Below are 22,828 nucleotides of genomic sequence, written 5' to 3' on the forward strand. Positions count from 1 at the left end.
CACTCACAAAAAAACATGGGGAAACAGAGGGTTAAATAATGAAACAGCAATTGTGGGAGAGAAATCAGGTGTGTAAAATAAAGACAAAACAAATGGAAAATGACGGCGGTCGACGGTCGGTGACGTCGACCGCCGAACGCCGCCCGAACAAGGAGAGGCACCGACTTCGCCGGAAGTCGTGACAATAGCTCACCAGCTGTGAGTTAAACACAAAAGTATTCAGTGGATACATTATTAAACATGATAAAAGTATTCATTAAGAAAACTTGAAACAATTGAATAAAATTACATTTGTTCCACTCATTAATTGTATTAAAAGTTTGATATAGTAAGGCTACAATATTCAACAAGTTGGCCTACTTACTTCAAACCTCTACTGTTGATTCTAAGACAAAATGGCCAAGTTTTCAGCCACCGTCTGTATATATTTTGATGAAGGTTATAATCTATGAAACTATGACATTGAGATAAATCTCTCAGCCGTTTGGATTTGATAGTCCGCTATTTAGTCATATGCACAGGTGAGTGTAAACAATGCATTATTAATCCCAATGTGAAATTAAATGACGTTTCATGTTGAACACTAGTAGATCTGACGTCACAAAAACGTTTTGTCAACTACAAATTAACACAACAACATCGAATTGACACGAGATTTGCTATTAAAAGGCTGATCTCTGAGGAAGATTGGGTGTAAACGACTCAACTCGGCCTTGTGTCATAACGGTTTCAAATTGCTATAAGACGATATAATAAATATTATAGTCATGGCGGTAGATAAGACAACGGGTTGATAGTTTTAGACCAATTAATAACGGAACAATCCACAGATAAAGTGGACTTGTAAGTCTCGCCTTCAACAACAAAATCAATGGCATTTTTCAGAAAAAAATGATTTTTTTCCTTCTTGGTCAAGCCCACGGGACAGCCACCATTGCTTTTGTAATTGACAAAGTTACTATCGGTTGCAGGATCCATTCTTCTGAAAACATCAGTTTTCCAAATTAAATCAATCAACTGTGTTGTAATAATCTGCAACGTTGTGACATTTCTGCCAGTTGTGTAATTTGGATAACCTTGCCTAATGTCAGTCATCAATGAAGCTTCTTGTTGTTGCTTTACTGAAAGGTCAAATGAGAAGTATGGCGTAGTGTAGGTAGGCCTGACGTCTTCCATGATATGTTGTGACACTTCAAAAAATAAAAATACTCTACAGTATAAAAGCCATTAACAGTAAAACGAAGCACTCTTTCACAAAAAAAGAGGCTTCAGCAACCCACAGAAAGACGCCCACGTTTATATATTGTTTTGGAAAACACATGGTGACGTGTAAATACAAACTTATCATTACAATCTTTATCATCTGTGATGCTGATAATATACAGTGTGTTTTCCATAGCAGTGGAGCCATATCACTTATAGTCAGAAGAACAATGAGTGTGTCTGGATGTGGAATATGTTGGATCTTGGACAAGCCACAGTGATGGAAAATAAATCACTTCATTCTGTCTTTATTGTATATCATGAAATCTGTGAGGCAAGACAATACCATATGTTATGATTAAAAAAGACAAACCAAACCTGTTGTGTTATTTGAGGTTAACTAAATGTAGAAATAAGGAAGAGGGTCAGGGGAGAATAAAGAGGATCAGGGGAGAATAATGAGGTTCAGGGGAGAATAAAGAGGATCAGGGGAGAATAAAGAGGATCAGGGGAGAATAAAGAGGATCAGGGGAGAATAAAGAGGATCAGGGGAGAATAGAGGGACAGGGGAGGATAAAGAGGACAGGGGAGAATAAAGAGGATCAAGGGAGAATAGAGGGACAGGGGAGGATAAAGAGGATCAGGGGAGAATAAAGAGGATCAGGGGAGAATAAAGAGGATCAAGGGAGAATAAAGAGGATCAGGGGAGAATAAAGAGGACAGGGGAGAATAAAGAGGATCAGGGGAGAATAAAGAGGATCAGGGGAGAATAAAGAGGACAGGGGAGAATAAAGAGGACCAGGGGAGAATAAAGAGGACAGGGGAGAATAAAGAGGATCAGGGGAGAATAAAGAGGACAGGGGGGAATAAAGAGGACCAGGGGAGAATAAAGAGGATCAGGGGAGAATAAATGTACCTTTAGCAAATCAGATTGATTTTAAAGTTATCAATTTGTACAGTATATGCTGAAACCATAAATACATGTTATGGTAGATGTTGTATTACATGATGGAATCGACCATATTCTAAAATGTAACATATACAGTATATTATATGCAGTATGATCAGTAGAAAACTGCTACCTAACCTGTTCACTGCGAGAGTAAAAGCACAACAACATGTTTGTATTATAAACATAGAGCAACAGGGAGAAATGTATTCCTAGTACAAAAGTAAATCAGTATCAAAGTGCTTTTTGAATAGGTGGTTATATAATCAGCATTTACAAACAACAAGGGACTTTGCAGTTATGATGCCTGCAGCTCAACTCATTCAACCAATTAGGCAACAGCACACAGCCAAGTCTTGGTGGTTGTCCACTGAATCCTGAAAGAGAAGACGACTTCAAGAATGACGCAACTGTAGATCACAGAGAAAGAACAACAGTACAGCACTTTATCCAGGCCGAGAGTTATGAAAGAGCTGGTCATTTTCTGGCCCTGTAGGCTAGAATTAGAATCCTGAACATAATGTGAGGTGCAGTAGGGAGCCTGTCCAGGGTGCTAATCAGTAGAGGGGAATATGAGAATGCAGGGATTCCAGCAGGGTGAGAGTTGAAATAGTCAAATCTGGAGCTGACAAGGGCTGGAATGTAAATCACATGTGATCATCTGGGATGATGTAACAATGAGAATGGGCAGGTATTCCTTAGGGCTGGAATGTAAATGATGTAACAATGAGAATGGGCGGGCATTCCTTAGGGCTGGAATGTAAATCACATGTGATCATCTGGGATGATGTAACAATGAGAATGGGCAGGTATTCCTTAGGGCTGGAATGTAAATGATGTAACAATGAGAATGGGTGGGCATTCCCTCGGATGAAGAGCATCTCCGTGTTGCTGATTATGTGATGTCATCCAGGTGGAAATGTCAGCTGCATATCTGATGGAGGAAAAGAGATAAGTTGAGTGTCCTGTCAATATGTTGATCTATATGTACTGTACATGTTGAGTGTCCTGTCAATATGTTGATCTATATGTACTGTACATGTATGTGTATATATATCTTGGTCTATATGTAACCGATGTGAAATGGCTAGTTAGTTAGCGGTGGTGCGCGCTAATAGCGTTTCAATCGGGTGATGTCACTCGCTCTGAGAGCTGAAGTAGTTGTTCCCCTTGTTCTGCAAGGGCCGCGGCTTTTGTGGCGCGATGGGTAACGATGCTTCTTGGGGTGTCAGTTGTTGATGTGTGCAGAGGGTCCCTGGTTCAAGCCCAGGTTGGGGCGAAGAGAGGGACGGAACCTACACTGTTACATATATTTTTTTGTATTTTAATTTCTATTATTATTGTCATTATAGTGTTTTGTGGTTGAGGGGTGGGGGGAGGTTGATGGGGATGATGGAGGTGCTGGGCGTGTCCTATTGTGGGCTGATGGGATGGTGGAGGTGAAGGGACCTATTGGGGAGGGGATTCTTCATGGAGGCACATTCAGTCATAGTTTTGTTTATGATATTATTATACATTTATTTATTTATTGTTGTTTGTCTATTATTATAACCGTTTACTGTGATTATGGATATGCACTCATGTTGACTTATATATTTGAACGTTCTTTTTCGCCCAGAGTACAAATTTTTGATTTATTATTGTTATTATTATTTTATTATTACTACTGTACCTACATTCTTAATACCTAAGACAGAAAAAGTGTACTTTTTGTTGTTGTTGGAAAAGCCATAAGAGGGAAAAGCAGGATGGGATGGGGGATTGAGGGATGGGTAGAGAGAACAGTAGAGGGCTCTGAAAACTATTATTTCTGAAATAACCACTTCCTAATGTGACTAGACTCTAATACTTCCTGTGGCACATCAGAGGGCATGATAGGTCACCAAAAATGATTATGACGTGTGCCAGGCCTTGCAGTCCCAAGATAGAATTCCAACAGGCCCTTCCCTGTGGCTCAGTTGGTAGAGCATGGTATTTGCTACGCCAGCATGGTGTGTGCAATGCCAGGTTTGTGGGTTCGATTGCCACAGGGGGCCAGTACGAATTTTTTTTAATTATATGAAATGTTTGAAATGTATGCATTCACTACTGTAAGTCGCTCTGGATATGAGCATCTGCTAAATGACTAAAATGTAAAATAGCCTTGCTGAAATCCCCCCCCCCCCCCCCCCCTTCTAATTTCCTTAATTTTGTGGCTAGAGTCAAATACTTTCTATAGAACAAACTTCACATCAGGATAGGCAACCGAAATGAATAATTAATAGACTAATACACTTGAAACAAATAGCCAAACCGAAAACTGCAGACATTACTAGTGCCTCCCCACGATCAAACCGTCATGAAAAATAAAATGAAACGCAGCCTGACGTGATCAGAAACTTCAACTAGCAAGTAAGTCGCAGCAATGAAGAATTCGGCACAACACCGAAGCCAAAATAGAAAATAAATTTTACTACACTGCGTTACCCACTCCAGTCAGCAGATGGCGGAAGAAGAATTGAGTGCGTGCGCGTTCACGCGAAGGGGGGCTTTTACCCCCAAGCCATAAGACTCCCGAACAGGTAATCAAATGGCTACCCGGAGTATTTGCATTGTGCCCCCCCCCCAACCCATCTTTTACGCTGCTGCTACTCTCTGTTTATCATATATGTATGTCACTTTAACTACACATTCATGTATGTATATACTACCTCAATTAGCCCGACTAACCGGTGCCTGTATATAGCCTCCCTACTGTTATAGCCTCGCTACTGTTATAGCCTCTCTACTGTTTATAGCCTCTCTACTGTTATAGCCTCTCTACTGTTATAGCCTCTCTACTGTATATAGCCTCGCTACTGTTATATTCTCTCTACTGTATATAGCCTCGCTACTGTATATAGCCTCTCTACTGTTATAGCATCTCTACTGTATATAGCCTCTCTACTGTATATAGTCTCTCTACTGTTATTTTTCACTGTCTTTTTACTGTTGTTTTTATTTCTTTACTTATGTATTGTTCACCTAATAGCTATTTTTTACTTAAAAAATTGCACTGTTGGTTAGAGCCTGTAAGTAAGCATTTCACTGTAAGGTCTACACCTGTTGTATTCGGCGCACGTGACAAATGCACTTTGATTTGATTGTATTAGACAATGTAAACACACTAATAGACCAGGAGGAATAATACCCATTTTATGCAGGAATTTAACAACATAATTACACCGTTACACTAGCATACAAACTCGGTAGTACAGAGTAGATACTTCATATGACTTGGGTAGTTTAGAAGGTATCCCAAAATAAATTAATAAATATGTAATAACACAAAAACATAACTGTTTGTACTTACAGGTAACCAGATCGTGAATACAACTACGTTACTAAGTCTTTAACCACACTGTGTTGTTACACTGGTGAGTAAAAACTAACGCTTCCTACACTTTAACTTGTTGTCTGAAAATAAAATGAACATTTTACTCAACTGCGTTACCCATTCCAGTCAGCAGATGGCGGTCTGGGAATTTAAGGTAATGCTGTTGGTGTGACGTATAATGTAGTGGACGGAACGCTTCTTTCAACCGCAACAACAGTTATTCAGCCACCTCGGTAGCTTGCTAGACAAAATAGCCGAACCAATTAAACTCTTTAGTGTATATTAGCTACTGTGTTTTAAACCCACTTCGGTCGTCTAGTTAGTCATCAGATTTAATTTCATATTTACGGTGTTGTCGTTATTAGTCAGGTAGCGGGCTGGTTAAGTTAGCATTAGCCTAACTAGCTAACATCTCCGACCATGAGTTCACTAAACTACTCTCCTGATAAAGAAGTGCAGATCTGCTGGACAGAAAAAGAAGCTCTCGTCAAAGAGGAGAAGGAAGAGGAGGATATCACAGTAAAACAAGAAGTAGAGGGTGAGGCCATTACTGTGAAAGAAGAAAAAGACGCGTTCAGAGTGAAAGAAGAGGATGTTACAGTAAAAGAGGAAGAAGAGGCCTTCAGAGTGAAGGAAGAGGAGGATGTTACAGTGAAACAAGAGGAGGATGCATTTTTTGGAGTGAAAGAGAGGGAGAGGGGGACTGTCGCATCGAAAAAGGAAGAAGAGGAGGAAACTGGATATCTGGGCTCGGTTTCCCAAAGGCATGTTAAGGCGTCCAATGGTTCTAACTATGAACGGACCCTGGTTAATACTAGTAAGTACTGTCTTAAAAACAGAGGCACAAACTCTGCAGTTGTTGAACTGATGTGTGGTGTTAAAGGGGAAATCTGCAATTGCTACATCAATATTTAAATGTTTTATTATTTATTTATAGACATTGATATCCTCCTGAATCCTGCTTACAAGCAAAAATGAAAGCAGAAAGCACCAGTGACTTGATCAATAAGAAACAGAAACAAAAATGGCAGCCCAGAGACCTGAGCTGTGTTAGAATACTCATACTAACCGCACTATTTGTGATGTGAATTGTGAGTTGAGTATATAGTATGCTTATTGGTCATAGTATGGATATAGTTAGTATGCCAAAAGTTCCCGGATGTCGTACTACATTCAACAAAATACAAAGTATACATGCAGAGGACACTATTTCTGTGCTTTTAGGGCCCATAATGCAATTCTTCTGGAAATGGGCGTGGCTTCAACTATTTTCAGATTTGAAGAAAATGGCGGAAAATATGCAGCCAAAATCCGACGAGAGAGCGGATACAAATGAATTCATTGCTTTAACTAATTATGACAAATGTTAAGAAAATGTTGAGCAATGTAATGACTTTTCAAATAAGTTACGTTACACATTACGTTAGCTACGCTATCCTTACAAACCGCATAGCATATCTTTACAGCAGTATGTACCAGTATGTCAGCTAGCTACCTAACATTAGTTGGCTACTGTCAAATGAATTTTCTATCCCAATGATAATAATTAACAATCAATAAGCCTTGACTAATTCCCAAGGTTTGTAAGACAATGGGGTAATAATTAGGCAAAGACTCAGCATCTGCAAAAGGTTCATTCGGCTTTATTCAGAGAACGTTCTGAGGTCCATTTTATAGTTCCCTCCCTGCTAACGCACATACATTTTCACAAACACCAGATATATGAAACACTCCTCGGATTTCTCACAACCGTTAATCACTATCCAGCGCTGTCTGTGCTCTCCCCCCGAGATTAGAGAAACCTTGGAGGTACCTCCCGGTTTTCTCCAAAGTCTCCCCAACTTTCTAGGTTGGGTAAAACAGATGCCTACTGTTCTCTTATCTCCCTGCTAAAACCACACACACACACATTTTGTTCTGGCCCTCTACTAGACCTTATGTGACTAACCATTCAGTACCTTAATTATTCATTATCCATGCTACATAACTACTAATTCATAATGGATTATTGATTCATTTACCTTTATTAGATAATTCTCTTATCAGCTACTTATACATCAAAATTGCCAGTATATTAACTATATTCTAACTAACTACCCAACTTGATTATTAACGTCATTCTTAGCCAAGGGGTCGTGTGCATTCTCAATGGACATTGTTAATTTGGGTGCGTTCATAAATTCGCTCTGGCTCTCTACTCCGATTTCAGAGCACTCTTGTCTGAGTGTACCAGAGCGCAGAATAACTGATGAATTTAGTTATCATTATATCATTATTATCTCGCATCCGCTACAAGACCATGGTGATTGCCTACGGAGCTGTGAAGGGAACGGCACCTCCATACCTTCAGGCTCTGATCAGGCCCTACACCCAAACAAGGGCACTGCGTTCATCCACCACTGGCCTGCTGGCCCCCCTACCTCTGAGGAAGCACAGTTCCCGCTCAGCCCAGTCAAAACTGTTCGCTGCTCTGGCACCCCAATGGTGGAACAAGCTCCCTCACGACGCCAGGACAGCGGAGTCAATCACCACCTTCCGGAGACACCTGAAACCCCACCTCTTTAAGGAATACCTAGGATAGGATAAAGTAATCCTTCTAACCCCCCCTTAAAAGATTTAGATGCACTATTGTAAAGTGGTTGTTCCACTGGATATCATAAGGTGAATGCACCATTTTGTAAGTCGCTCTGGATAAGAGCGTCTGCTAAATGACTTAAATGTAAATGTAAATGTAATTTACTGACGCTCGCTCAACACCCGTTGAATATGGCCGGTGTCAGTAAACGTCTGCAAAAAAGCTCAAATTAAATTGTTGCCAGCAGCACAGTTATTCACCAACGTTCTGGATAACATGAAAACTGCCTAACCAGCTCTGCTAGGGCAAGTAAAATGGTAAGAGTGAGGTTCTCTCTCATTTGTGTCTAGCAAGCTATCCAACCTTAGCCAGTTAGCTTGGGTGCTTTACTGTCATTGTGAGGTCAGAACGCTTGGCTCGACCCTACTCCTCAGCCATATAGTATTTGTTTACAAACAGTGGCCTTATACCAGCTCATGTTTTGGTTTCTGATGGGGTAATACAGTTGAAACATACATTTCATTTCATGCAATTTTTTGTTGCATTCTGACATAGGTGTCCCTTTTGTCCACGTGGGAAAAGGCAGTGTGGAGTGCAATAGAGATTGCATCATCTGTGGATCTGTTAGGGCGGTATGCAAATTGGAGTGGGTCTCGGGTTTCTGGGATAATGGTGTTGATGTGAGCCGTGGCCAGCCTTTCAAAGCACTTCATGGCTACAGACGTGAGTGCTACGGGTTGGTAGTCATTTAGGCAGGTTACCTTAGTGTTCTTGGGCACAGGGACTATGGTGGTCTGCTTAAAACATGTTGGTATTACAGACTCAGACAGGGAGTGGTTGAAAATATCAGTGAAGACACTTGCAGGTTGGTCAGCGCATGCTCGCAGTACATCCTGGTAATCCGTCTGGCCCTGCGGCCTTGTGAATGCTGACCTGTTTAAAGGTCTTACTCACATCGGCTGCGTAGGGCGTGATCACACAGTCTTCTGGAACAGCTGGTGCTCTCATGCATTAGTGTTATTTGCCTTAGTTTATCTCATCTTGTAGGCTCGTGTCACTGGGCATCTATCGGCTGTGCTTCCCTTTGTAGTCTGTAATGGTTTGCAAGCCCTGCCACATCCAACGAGTGTCAGAGCCTTTGTAATACGATTTGATCTTAGTCCTGTATTGACACTTTGCCTGTTTGATGGTTCGTCGGAGGGCATAGCGGGATTTCTTATAAGCTTCCGGGTTAGAGTCCCGGTCCTTGAAAGTGGCAGCTCTAGCCTTTAGCTCAGTGTGGATGTTGCCTGTAATCCATGGCTTCTGGTTGGGGTATGTATGTACGGTCACTGTGGGGACGACGTCATCGATGCACTTATTGATGAAGCCAATGACTGTTGTGGTGTACTCCTGAATGCCATCGGAGGAATCCCGGAACATATTCCAGTCTGTGCTAGCAGTCCTGTAGCTTAGCATCTGCTTCATCTGACCACTTTCTTATTGATCAAGTCACTGGTGCTTCCTGCTTTAATTTTTGCTTGTATGCAGGGTTCAGGAGGATAGAATTATGGTCAGATTTGCCAAATGGAGGGCGAGGGAGAGCTTTCTATGTGTCTCTGTGTGTGGAGTAAAGGTGGTCCAGAGTTGTTTTCCCTCTGGTTGCACATTTAACATGCTGATAGAAATTTGGTAAGACGGATTTAAGTTTCCATGCATTAAAGTCCCCAGCTAATAGGAACACTGCCTCTGGGTGAGCGTTTTCCTGTTTGTTTTTGGCGGAATACAGCTCATTCAATGCGGTCTTAGTGCCAGCCTCAGTCTGTGTTGGTATGTAAACAGCTACGAAAAATACAGATAAACTTTCTAGGTAGATAGTGTGGTCTACAGCTTATCATGAGATACTCTACCTCAGGCGAGCAATAGCTCGAGACTTCCTTAGATATCGTGCACCAGCTGTTATTTACAAAATACATAGTGCGCCGTCCCTTGTCTTACCAGACGCCGCTGTTCTATCCTGCCTGTGCAGCGTATAACCAGCCAGCTGTATGTTGATAATGTCATCGTTTAGCCACGACTCCGTGAAGCGTAAGATATTACAGTTTTGAATGTTCCGTTGGTAGTTTAGTCTTCCGCGTAGGTCATCGATTTTATTTTCCAAAGATTGCACGTTTGCTAGCAGAATGGAAGGAAGTGGGGGTTTATTCAATCGCCTACGAATTCTCAGAAGGCAGCCTGTCCTTTGGCCCCTATTTCTCCACCTTCGCTTCACGTAATTGACAGGGATCTGGGCATGTTCCCGAAAAAGCAGTACATCGTTCACGTCAGACTCGTTAAAGGAAAAAAAGGATTCTGCCAGTCCGTGGTGAGTAATCGCAGTTCTGATGTCTTGAAGTTCTTTTCGGTCATAAGAGACGGTAGCGACAACATTATTTACAAAATAAGTAAAAAAAATAAGTTCCTAACAATGCAAAGAAATTATTTAAAAAAAACACAATTGGTTGGGAATAAGTAAAAAGTCAGCCTTGCTCTCTGGCGCCATCTTAAAGACAGTTATGCCGTGCTCCACGTTGGATCCAACCTCCCTAAACAAATTCATGTTTATAATGTGTTATTGTCTGCTTGATTTCCAGTAGGGTCTCGTTAGTCTGTTTGACCACAGAGATACTTAGCTCATAATATGTAGAGAATTGTTCCTTGATGTATAAACTATTGTACAACACACAGAGCTATTTTCCTTTATTCAGGACATTTAGAATGACAACTCATTACAGAGTAGCCTAGTGGGATTATTCACAAAATTATCTGGTGATCAGGTTATGAAATGTCATGACAAATACATTTTAGTTTCCTTGTTTCACCTGAAATATTAAATTAGTCCTACGTCTATGTTGTTGTTAGGTGAAGTTATGGGTCAATTTGGCATACACAAAGTGTACAAACACTCATTGTAAGGCCGATGGAAAAGCTAGCCAAAGAGCATTTTACTTCTTGAAGTATAAAGCAGTTGATTTGCGGCAATAACACAAACATTATACTAAGCAGGAGATTCAAACGAGCCTTACAATTATAATCCAAAGTTGTAATATTCAGAACACATTGTGTAAAAACCAGAACCTTCGTCCAAAACTAGCGGTTTCCTCATTAGCGTTGTCGGGGTAGGTTCCTTGTCCCTCTTTGGCTTTTTTTTTTACCTTTTATTTAACAAGTCAGTTCAGTACAAATTCTTATTTTCAATGACGGCCTAGGAACAGTGGGTTAACTGCCTTGTTCAGGGGCAGAACAACAGATTTTGTACCTTGTCAGCTCAGGGATTCCAACTTGCAACCTTTCGGTTACAAGTCCAACGCTCTAACCACTACGCTGCCGCCCCAGCTTATTGGTGAAATCAGCAGTCAGACAATATCTTCTTTAAGTAAACCAATCAAACCTTTATTTAATGTAATTGCAGACAGATGTTGACAACAGGAACATAAGGCATGTTTCTGAGTAAGTTCTGCTCCCCACCTAAAGGCCCAGCTGATTTTATACATGTGATCACTCCCTAGTGGTATGATCACCTATGTCAATGTATGTGTGTATCAATAAGCTGAGGTTACCTTATAAGGTAACCTAGTACGGTAGCTTCTCTGAATTTATTAGAATTGTCCACTGTCACACAAGATCAAACTGTCAAAACCAGACAGTGGTTACTTCTCTTTATCTAGTTTCAGTCTGACTCAGACCCAGCCTGCAGCACACTCACAACAGCCAGAGCTTAACCACAAAGACTAATATAGATGGCTTGTGCAACGTATAGTGGCAGAGGTTTTAGACACATAGCAACAGTATCTTATTATAAGGCCTGCAGCAAAACATATGAATCTTAAAGTCCCCTTAATCAATAATGGGGAGGATCTTTGGGACCCACCCCCTACATTCCCCCCCCTGAGACTAATAAGTCTCACAGGTTCAATCATAATATTCTCCTCTGAAATCAAACAGAGTTGGCAAAACCCCAGGATCCATTTGATCCCAGGGATGGTCTGCTAAAAGGAGAAACAACTCCTGAGTCCTGGAATGGTGGTGGGGTGAGTCTGTCTATAGTCCCATTCCTCCTGAGTCCTGGAATGGTGGTGGGGTGAGTCTGTCTATAGTCCCATTCCTCCTGAGTCCTGGAATGGTGGTGGGGTGAGTCTGTCTATAGTCCCATTCCTCCTGAGTCCTGGGAATGGTGGTGGGGTGAGTCTGTCTATAGTCCCATTCCTCCTGAGTCCTGGGAATGGTGGTGGGGTGAGTCTGTCTATACTCCCATTCCTCCTGAGTCCTGGAATGGTGGTGGGGTGAGTCTGTCTATATTCCCATTCCTCCTGAGTCCTGGGATGAACCTCATGAGTTGGATGGACAATGGGATTAAGAGAAACCAGAAATGCACCAGTCTCACCTTCAGCACGATTTGCATCAGCTTCCAGCAACACCATCACTCCAGCATGTTCCAGAGCAGTTAGTCATTCTCTTCCAAATACAAACAGTAGCCAAAATCACCAATCCCACTACAAGTACAGGAGTAAACAATGAAAACAAAGTCAACATAACTTTCCCTATTACAGTTCCAAATTTAGCATTAAACCAGTCACCAATTTTGTCAAAGACAGATTTTTGAGAGAGTTTTACTAAGATCAGCGATCGGATCCATTTTGGCAGTCATATTCTCAGAGGAGTCAGGGAGGAGCAGAACACAATTATCAGGATCAATAATACCTAGTACGTTACAGTGTCCTCCTTCCTTCTCCAAAATATCATCTAAAGCCAACTCATGGCAGCCGACGACAGCTTTCGGATTTTGGACATCTAATGAGAGTTGGCTAAATCCTGGGATCGTTAAACTCATATGGGCCTGTAAATAATAGGTTCAATTATTCACCCACTTTCCCAGGACAGCCACACCCCAGGAGGGTATGACTGACATACCAAAAATCTCCCCCGGGCATAGGACATGACCATAGTCTTCCTGATTGTCTGGGATGAGTCGTTTGGCACGCTTCAGTTCCCCAGAGTTGGTTTTACCTGTCTCATTGAAAAGGTCGGTGACCGGAATTCTTAACATGTACATTTCTGTTCTCCCCAAATAACAACATCCACCCCCATCCAGGAGGTAAAGTGAGGTATCCCCTGTCACTGCATACCCACATCCATCCAAAAGGTGCTCCAATGCCTTCCTCCATTCTGGAAAAGTTTACACCTGTCACCTGTTGCATTACCCATGTGCCAGATGTGTTCCCCTTTAATCCTATGTATGTCACTGCTTTCACCCATTTATTATTGTCCACATCCCCGTCCACAAAGGGAACCAGTAGGATTTGGAGAGCAATAAATACCCTGCATGTGTTTCTATGGTTGTGATTTTCTTGTTTCACAACCATAGTGTGTGATGGTGTCCTCGACATCTGATGACTCTTCTGGTTCTGTGGCTGAACCCTCTGTTGGTTCTTCTGGCCTTTGGTCTCGGCCCTCTGGCTGTGGTCTTCCCCGTTTCTCCTCTGGCTGTGGTCTTCCCCGTTTCCCCTCTGGCTGTGGTCTTCCCCGTTTCTCCTCTGGCTGTGGTCTTCCCCGTTTCTCCTCTGGCTGTGGTCTTCCCCGTTTCTCCTCTGGCTGTGGTCTTCCCCGTTTCTCCTCTGGCTGTGGTCTTCCCCGTTTCTCCTCTGGCTGTGGTCTTCCCCGTTTCTCCTCTGGCTGTGGTCTTCCCCGTTTCTCCTCTGGCTGTGGTCTTCCCCGTTTCTCCTCTGGCTGTGGTCTTCCCCGTTTCTCCTCTGGCTGTGGTCTTCCCCGTTTCTCCTCTGGCTGTGGTCTTCCCCGTTTCTCCTCTGGCTGTGGTCTTCCCCGTTTCTCCTCTGGCTGTGGTCTTCCCCGTTTCTCCTCTGGCTGTGGTCTTCCCCGTTTCTCCTCTGGCTGTGTTCTTCCCCGTTTCCCCTCTGGCTGTGGTCTTCCCCGTTTCCCCTCTGGCTGTGGTCTTCCCCGTTTCCCCTCTGGCTGTGGTCTTCCCCGTTTCCCCTCTGGCTGTGGTCTTCCCCGTTTCTCCTCTGGCTGTGGTCTTCCCCGTTTCCCCTCTGGCTGTGGTCTTCCCCGTTTCCCCTCTGGCTGTGGTCTTCCCCGTTTCTCCTCTGGCTGTGGTCTTCCCCGTTTCTCCTCTGGCTGTGGTCTTCCCCGTTTCTCCTCTGGCTGTGGTCTTCCCCGTTTCTCCTCTGGCTGTGGTCTTCCCCGTTTCTCCTCTGGCTGTGGTCTTCCCCGTTTCTCCTCTGGCTGTGGTCTTCCCCGTTTCCCCTCTGGCTGTGGTCTTCCCCGTTTCCCCTCTGGCTGTGGTCTTCCCCGTTTCTCCTCTGGCTGTGGTCTTCCCCGTTTCTCCTCTGGCTGTGGTCTTCCCCGTTTCTCCTCTGGCATCTCCTCATCGGTGGATCTCAGCCTCTTTTGTTGCCATGGTCACCTGGAAGGGTCCCATCCATCTTGGCTGGTTCCATTTTCTCTGTTATATAACAAACATGTCACGCAACGATAAATGAACTGTTATGAACAATAGCCAATGTGTTGGGTTTTCACAGCTTCAATCACCTGTTCAACATAAGGTCTGTTTTTAATAGGTGTGTCTGTGGTATTAGTCACCTCTCCTGCTCTCTAAACCCCACTATGCTGAATCTGAGTAGACAGTAAGGGCCTTCCCTTCCCCCAATTCACAAGCTGTGTTCAGAGCTAATAAATGTGCCGTGATAAATGTTCTGGTAGGGGCCGTATAACCTCAATGTCACCTCCCACATCTACTACAGCTGATCCTACATGTGTCTTCCCTGTGCTTTGATCTATATAAGTAGAACCATCAACAAACAGCACCATGTCAGAGTCAAGCAGAGGTTCATCAAACAAGTCTTTGTCCAGTACACATTCCTGGGCTGTCCCCATGTCCCTGTTATTGTTCCTTCATTGTTGATTCTGAGGGAAATAACAACTGTTGGTGTTGTGATTTCCCATTGGCCACGGCTCTTCTCTGTCATTAACTTGTCCTCCTTGTCCATAGGGCATAAGTGGCCCCAGGGAGCATATTCAGCTCCTGCCGAGTGGTACTGTGGCTGAGTTTCCTCTTCCTCTGCCAGACCCAAAGTTTCCTCTGCCCTTATTGTAACCTCTTCCTCTTTCATTTCCCCCACACTGTGAACTCGCATGCCCCAAATGCCCACAGGTCCAGCATTGAGTGTTGTTCCAGTCATGCAGGGCTCTGGCGGGCCTACCTCCTCTTCCGGTCCATGGTTGAGGGTCACCATAAGGTTGAGTGGTGAAAAGCACATACCCTGCAGGCACCAGGTTCACGGGTGTGACTGATGTGACTGTGGGGGAGCTGCAGGCTGTGGTTGTGGTGAGCCTGTAGAAAACTTTGAGCAGCCATCATATTGTGAGTAAAACCACCACTTCCTGTCTGGATCTGTGCAAGCTGGGCCTTCTTCAGTGCAGTGTCTAGTCCTCCTTGTCTTGCTCTCTGAATAGGTCACCCATGGATGGTGGCACATTGGACTTTTCTTCTGCTTCTGTAGTAGTTAGTGTTTTCTACAGGCGGCAATATGTCTAGGATCTTCCAGTCTGTTCCTTTGTGTGGAGTGAGTTGGGGTGGCGAGGGAAACTCCCTCCAGGAACTGTGCTTTCTTTTTTCATCCAATTTTAATGTTCTCATGCTGCTTGTTGCTGCTGTTGTGTCTTCCACCTCCTTCATCGGAGTCCCCTTGAGGATAATTGTGGTAGCATCTCCATTTTCTTCTGTCAGTGGTATGAGAGGGTAGATCTGTGTATAGTCACCTGGAGGTCCTCTGGGTTGATTTTCATACGGCGGCAAATAATTGTCAAATTATTTAACAGACGTCAATTGTTGTACAACTTCATGGGTACGCTCTGGGCATCACCTTTTACCTCAAATAAACAGTGGATTACTGCTGTTGTGGGCCTTTAACCTGTTTAGGATAGGGGGCAGTATTTTCACGGCCGGATAAAAAACGTACCCGATTTAATCTGGTTATTACTCCTGCCCAGAAACTAGAATATGCATATAATTATTAGCGTTGGATAGAAAACACCCTAAAGTTTCTAACACTGTTTGAATGGTGTCTGTGAGTATAACAGAGCTCATATAGCAGGCCAAAACCTGAGAAGATTCTATATGGGAAGTGCCCTGTCTGATCATTTCTTGGCCTTCTGTAGCCTCTTTATCGAAAATACAGGATCTCTGCTGTAACGTGACATTTTAATAGGCTCTCAGAAGGCGGAATGATAACTCTGCAATCCCTGGGCGAAAAACAGTAGGGGTTTTGGAAAGTGGTCGTTCTGAGAACAATGACACGGGGGTGCGCGTGCATGTGACGACTCCATTTTCTATTTTCAGTGTTTGAACGGATACAACGTCTCCCGGTTGGAATATTATCGCTATTTTACGAGAAAAATCGCATAAAAATGTATTTTAAACAGCGGTTGACATGCTTCGAAGTACGGTAATGGAATATTTTGACATTTTTTGTCACGATACTCGCCGGCGCGTCACCCTTCGGATAGTGTCTTGAACGCAAGAACAAAACGCAGCTATTTGGATATAACTATGGATTATTTGGAACCAAAACAACATTGGGTGTTGAAGTAGAAGTCCTGGGAGTGCATTCTGACAAAGAACAGCAAAGGTAATCCAATTTCTCTTATAGTAAATCTGAGTTTGGTGAGTGCCAAACTTGGTGGGTGTCAAAATAGCTAGCCATGATGGCCGGGCTATCTACTCAGAATATTGCAAAATGTGCTTTCACCGAAAAGCTATTTTAAAATCGGACACCGCGATTGCATAAAGGAGTTCTGTATCTATAATTCTTAAAATAATTGTTATGTTTTTTGTGAACGTTTATCATGAGTAATTTAGTAAATTCACCAGAAGTTTTCGGTGGGTATGCTAGTTCTGAACAAAACATGCTAATGTAAAAAGCTGGTTTTTGATATAAATATGAACTTGATTGAACAAAACATGCATGTATTGTATAACATAATGTCCTAGGAGTGTCATCTGATGAAGATCATCAAAGGTTAGTGCTGCATTTAGCTGTGGTTTTGGTTTTTGTGACTTACATGCTAGCTTGAAAAATGGGTGTGTGATTATTTCTGGCTGGGTACTCTCCTGACATAATCTAATGTTTTTCTTTCGTTGTAAAGCCTTTTTGAAATCGGACAATGTGGTTAGATAAAGGAGAGTCTTGTCTTTAAAATGGTGTAAAATATTCATATGTTTGAAAAATTTAAGTTTTAGCATTTTTGAGGTATTTGAAATTCGCGCCACGCTATACTATTGGATATTGGTGAGGTGTTCCGCTAGCGGAACATCTAGATGTAAGAGGTTTAACCATCTGTCTGACTTTGTCGTTCACAAAGGAGAGAGACGGGACTATCGTGGATCCTCTGGGGAGCCTCAACAACATCAGGATGCTGATGAGGCAGAGAAGAGTCTCTCCAGATCAGAACACCTCAAGAAACACCAGCCGAGACACACAGGAAATAAACCTCACTGCTGCTCTGGCTGTGGGAAAAGATTCAACTCTGCAGTAAAACTTAAAATACATAAAAGAATTCACACTGGAGAGAAATCTTTTGGCTGTGATCAATGTGGGAAGAGTTTTACTGCACCTAGCCATCTGACTATACACCAGAGGACACACACAGGAGAGAAACCTTATAGCTGTGATCAATGTGGGAAGAGTTTTACGACATCTGGACAGCTGACTTTACACCAGAGAATGCACACAGGAGAGAAACCTTATAGCTGTGCTCAATGTGGAAAGCTTTTTATTTCATCTGGCCAGCTGACTTTACACCAGAGAATACACACAGGAGAGAAACCTTATAGCTGTCATCAATGTGGGAAATGTTTTACTACATCTAGCCAGCTGACTTTACACCAGAGAACACACACAGGAGAGAAACCTTATAGCTGTGCTCAATGTGGGAAGAGTTTTGCTAGATCTGACTACCTGACTTTACACCAGAGAACACACACAGGAGAGAAATCTTATAGCTGTGATCAATGTGGGAAGAGTTTTAGTAGATCTGGCCATCTGACTTTACACCAGAGAATACACACAGGAGAGAAACCTTATAGCTGTCATCAATGTGGGAAGAAATACTCTGATAAAAGATGTCTGATTAAACATCAGAAAATACATGGAATCGTTTCATGATATCAATTAAATGAAATCTCACAATAATGTCACAATGTAGAATGTTTTAACATTGTAGTAGGACTATTTTAATAATGTCACAATGTAGAACCCTAAACGTTTGTCCCCTGTTCTATTGATTTCAGCATGATATGGATATTAGCCTCAGGGGAAAAATCCAGGCTCTGAAATGGAAGAGTTACCAAATATGAGATTTAACAAAGAGTGACTAATAAAAAATAAAAAAAGTTGTGTTCCGCTTACCATGTTGGTGACCCACTTGAATCAAAATGCAGCACTTCAAAATGTAGCTAGCTGTTTTCTACAAATTGTCCTCTAACCAGTGGTTTTTGCTGCGTTAGTTTTAACAGGACGTGCAACCTCATCTCCCTCCTCTCTCACAATTGATTTCAACATGATATTGATGAGTAATGACAAATAAGTGTTGCATTCCTTTGTTTAGTGACCCCTACATTTAAATGCATCACTCCAAAATGTAGCTGACTGTCTTCTGCAGGTTGTCCTCTAACCAGTGAGGTAAAAGATATCTCCCATTTCCATGTGTTTTTTTTAGTTGTGTTAGTTTCAACAGCACGTACAACCTGATTTCCCCCCCCTAATCGATATCAGTGATTTATTGCTACTTGTCAAAACTACAGCGTTTCTGGTGCTTGTGCAATTTATAAGGAGCTTGTTTAAAAAATACAAGTAATATGATTATTGTGGCAGATGTTTGTGTTTATTGCACATTTTATGTTTAGGTTTTCAATTTATCCCAAACTGTTTCTGCATATTGGTTATTGATTTGGAAACTTGTAAAAAAAAATGTGATTGGAAAGACATTGAAAAGAAGGCTAACGTCCAATATGCGTTCGGTTTAGTTGAATGTGAAAGTTGAAAATGTTGTTTTGGGTCGTTTATTTTCAATGACTTTAAAACAATTGAATTTCAACGTACTTGCAGCCTGTACACATGAACGCAGTATAATAAATTGGTCTATAATCAATTTTATGAACAATCCTACATCACTCCAGTATTTATTTACAACATTGAAGTGCTAATTGTCTTTATTCCACTACTGAAGAAGCATGACTCAAAACACCTCATATTTGAAACATTCAGCCTGACAAAATATACATGTTTTATTATTTCATGCCTCACCATTAAGTTCATTATTGTCAATACATATTAACAAAGGGGTGTACATTTGGTTTTTATATTTCATATTTACAATTCATGTAACATTAAGTAATCATAATTATTTATTCAACCAACTGACCATTTTTGGGAACAATTATATTGACATTGTTGCCCTGCTTTTAGAATATCAGGGTTCATTCTCAGATGTGCCAACCCAAATGTACTAGAGCATGACATTGGGGACTGGGCCCCGATCCAACAACATGCCTATCTAGTGAACCGTGAAAAGAGTGAGAAGCTCCGCAGTGAGGTGGAAAGTTACTACGGATATTGCAGGAGTTTCCTCTTGAAATCAGATATGTCTGTGGTAAGGACAACTTGGTTGCTGATTGTCTCAAGGGTGGGCAGTCAAAAAGATTTGCGTTTAGCCAGTGCCTTACCATGGATCACAATTTATTTTGACTGCATGTTTTTCCGTTTTGGAGAGGAGTTTTGTTTGGGCTCGTTCCAAGGGGACGAGAGTTCTAGAAGCTAGTGAGTTTTAGGAAGACGAGAGTTCTAGAAGCTAGTGAATTTTTAGGAAGACTAGAGTTCTAGAAGCTAGTGAATTTTTCAAAAAATATATATGTACTTAGAAATGTGTTTTTTCTTGTTTTTAACTGTTGACATCCAGTAGACAACATGTTTATATTGTAGAAGGTGAAGCATTGTAGTTGATTATAATGAGGAATGGAAGTTGTGGTGGTAAGCATTCTCTTAAGGGGTATCGAGTCGCGTCAATTCAAATCTGGTATTAGAACAAATTATTTGGCAAAGAGTAACTCAAGTTTTCTTTGTTCTTTAATTATTGCAAACACGTGTATGGTAAATAGGTTGTTCGTATATATACGGTCTCGCTGTGACACCACGCAGGGCAGACAGAGAAGAGAGCATCACATCCTATTGTTTTCCCTTATATACTCTGACAGAGATAGTTCCCGCTCAATGCTGGCCTGTCAGAGGGAGGAGGAGCGTGGTTTAAACTTGCTCATCCTATCGTCGGCGTGCAGGCTGGTCCCAGCCTCGTGACGCACTTCCTGTCGCCGGTTGTAGTTCTTGTCTTCAGCAGTTGACTTATCCGTAGTTTATATACTTAATATTGTAGCATAGCTTCCCCGGTATATTATATAGGTTATGCAAACAAATAGCCAGTTCAACCCTAACAGGGGGAAGGTGTTACATTCTTTGGTTTTTCCACTTATGTTTTGAGGTTGGACTTTAGCACGTCTAGCCCGTTAGCGCGTTAGCACGTCTAGCTCGTTAGCACGTAGGACGCACTGATTGGTGTCACCTCGTTAGTCAGTATGTGTTACACCTGTGCTGGCTTGTCCATCTCGTTAGTGGGAAGGTGTTTCACCTGAGCTGGTCCAGGTTCTATTTAAGAGTGTCTGGCCCAGTGCTCCAGTTGTCTTGATAGATGTGGAGAGTCAACACTTTTAGTTGCTCAACCTTTTTGGTTTGCTTCCTGTCTTTAAGTTTGGTGTGGGTTTTTATTTTGTTTGCCTCTTCTTGGGCAGATTTTGTGGGTGTCTTTTAGGTCCCAGTTGTTGTTACTAGTCAACTTCCTGTGGACACCCCCATAGTGACTTTCAGAGCCCCTCCTAAAAAACAAGCCTGTATTTTTGGATTGGATATTGCATCCAATTAATATTTTAATCAATGCTCATTAGTCTTTCAGTTTAGTCATCTGTTATCTTATGTTTGTGTACTAAATATCTGTTTATTTGTCATGGGAATTTTGCTATCTCAATGGTTGAACTCAACTACTACTCAAAGCTTTGTCTATTTCCAGAAGGTTGTAAAGGCTTCAATTAATAAAGAATTAGACAAAGTCTCAGATTCTGCAATAGATTAGTCCTTTAGTCTAAAAATCATACAATGTACATAGCCTTTTATACCTCACATTTGGTTATATCATACACTTTATAAATGCCCCTCCTCACTAACTCTGTCGCAATGTTCTACTTTGATAGCTCTTTCTGTCTGACTGGGTTCCTCCATCTTCATGTCTGCAACTGACAAGTCTGGCTCAAAACAGGAAACCTCTGGTTTCGCAACGCCTGGCTTACTTCCCTTCTCAGAGCTCAGTCTTCAGAGAAATAGATCAACTTGTTTCAAACCCACAGACATGTTCCCTCCTAACCGTCAATATTTCTCTGACCTACTTTGAAACATACATCATCAGATTATAGTCTTATGATCTTAACACATGTCACACAATTCTACAGTTTCAGGGTGGAATACTTTAACATAAATTCTTCTATCATTTTTTTCCTGTGAAGCCATTGTGTTGCATCCATGTCTTAAATGTACTGTATAAACAAAGCTTGATTTGATTTGAACATATTGTGAGACAAATGAACCCAATGACCGACCAATCAAGACTCTTGTCAAACATGTGTAAAAGCAACACGTATCTTGGTCCATCTTAGCATGAAAACAGTATCAATCCCACTTTTCCAGCCTGCTGAAGGCGTGGTGGAGTGGTAAACACCACCCCCGGCTCTACCAGGGGCTTGAGGTGGTCTCCCACAGCTCTGCTTATGTCATGTTCTGTGGCCTTGCTGTTCCATTTCTTGACTGCCCCTGCAACACAGAAATAAACACATTTAGTCATATTATATAAAACACTCAATGTAATGGATATGGAGCATCTATGGCCTCAGTTACACCTGGTACCTAAATGTGATTTCTGTCATCTGATCACTCAAAGCTGCATTAGGTTCAGATCTAACAGGATGGGCCTTTGACAGTCTGGACACAGTCAGGCCACTGAATATAAATAAGCAATGTAAAGAGATGGGTGTCGTGGAAAATTGTCTTAAGAATAACACTTCTTACAAGAACTTGTAAATTCAATATAGACTTTAATACAGAGTAACAAAGCCGAGCCGGTCCGCGGACAACAACTGCCTTCCTTAGGCCCCGGCTCTGCTTTTATGCATATACAATACATAAATCCATCCTTTATGTAAATGAAGTAAAACCCCCTATGCGTTCTGCCACCTTTTTCTTTCAACCCAATGGATAACGCCCATATCTGCATAGTAGGGGCTAGACTCTCCTCATATGGATATGAAAATAATGCATGCATTGCAGGCTTACGCTTGGCATATATTTAGTCATGGCCATACATACAGCTTGCCTGGCCGTTCCTACTTGGGGATGTATGGCCATCTGTTATTTCCACTCAGGGCCTGCTGTCAGTCTCCTCTTTCGCTAGCTAATGTATTTCTATCTTTCTTCCCTCAGCAAGTCTACCTTTCTCCCACATGGGGTGAATGAGGGAAAAAATACATTTTACACAAATTACCTTCATAAATCAAATCAAATGTTATTGGTCACATACAGGTGTTCAGCAGATGTTATTGCGGGTGTAGCGAAATGCT

At 42.0% G+C, this 22,828-nt stretch overlaps 1 pseudogene; it reads left to right on the forward strand.

Moving 5' to 3' along the window:
• The first annotated feature begins 5,721 nt into the window (after nucleotides 1–5,721).
• The window catches only part of LOC123732742 (zinc finger protein 2 homolog), a 60,555-nt pseudogene continuing 43,448 nt past the window's right edge, over nucleotides 5,722–22,828 (forward strand).

Source organism: Salmo salar, chromosome ssa02, assembly GCF_905237065.1.
Source record: "Salmo salar chromosome ssa02, Ssal_v3.1, whole genome shotgun sequence".
Lineage (NCBI taxonomy): Eukaryota > Metazoa > Chordata > Actinopteri > Salmoniformes > Salmonidae > Salmo > Salmo salar.